At 50.4% G+C, this 566-nt stretch overlaps 1 protein-coding gene across 2 annotated transcripts in view; it reads left to right on the top strand.

The window, feature by feature from the left end:
* The first annotated feature begins 228 nt into the window (after window positions 1-228).
* The window catches only part of PLAGL2 (PLAG1 like zinc finger 2), a 9,408-nt gene continuing 9,070 nt past the window's right edge, over window positions 229-566 (top strand). The window contains exon 1 of one of the 2 annotated variants that reach the window (XM_035895842.1): window positions 229-274. The gene's annotated coding sequence lies outside the window, so the exon portion shown is untranslated. The remainder of the gene's footprint in view (window positions 275-566) is intronic. The other variant, XM_035895840.1, reaches the window with a different exon arrangement.

Genomic DNA, 566 nt, shown 5'->3' with positions numbered 1-566 from the left:
CGGGGAGTTGCCCGCCAGCTCCGCCGGTTGCAGCCAGCGCTTTTCCCACTTTGGGGCTGGGTGGGTGAAAAAAAAGCGGGTTTTTGTAACAGAAATAAATCAGCCGGGAGTCATGTTGACGTTTGGGGCTTTCCCGGTGGTGCAGGGAAAAGCTTTGGGCTTTTAAAATCCTGGGCGGCGTCACGTCAGGGAAGCGGAGGGCGAAAAGGATGTTTTCCAGATGGGAAAAGCGATCCTCCGGGAATGGCGTGTCTGGTTACATCCTATGGGAAAGGTGCGGCAGTTCTTCCCCTGGGCTTTAAAAGTAAACACAAACTTTATGCGGAGTTTTTCCAAATCTGTAGGTGATCAAGTGGGAGAAACTGATACTGCGGCTTAAGCAGCTTGACTAGAAAAAATGAGCCGGCTTGGAAGTAAAGATCTACGTAGCTAGAAACAGCCAAGGTCACTCACTGCAAGAAAATAAGGGTTTTCATAGGGGAAGTCAGGGAATTGTAGTGACACGGGGCTTGGTGTGGGTGACTGTTGGAAAACTGTAAAAATGGGCCAGTGCAAGACGTGTAGGG

Source organism: Egretta garzetta, unplaced genomic scaffold (genome assembly GCF_000687185.1).
Source record: "Egretta garzetta isolate BGI_Z169 unplaced genomic scaffold, ASM68718v1 scaffold316, whole genome shotgun sequence".
Classification (NCBI taxonomy): domain Eukaryota; kingdom Metazoa; phylum Chordata; class Aves; order Pelecaniformes; family Ardeidae; genus Egretta; species Egretta garzetta.
The sequence above is the reverse complement of the archived record's forward strand: the minus strand, read 5'-3'. Positions and strand labels throughout refer to the sequence as shown.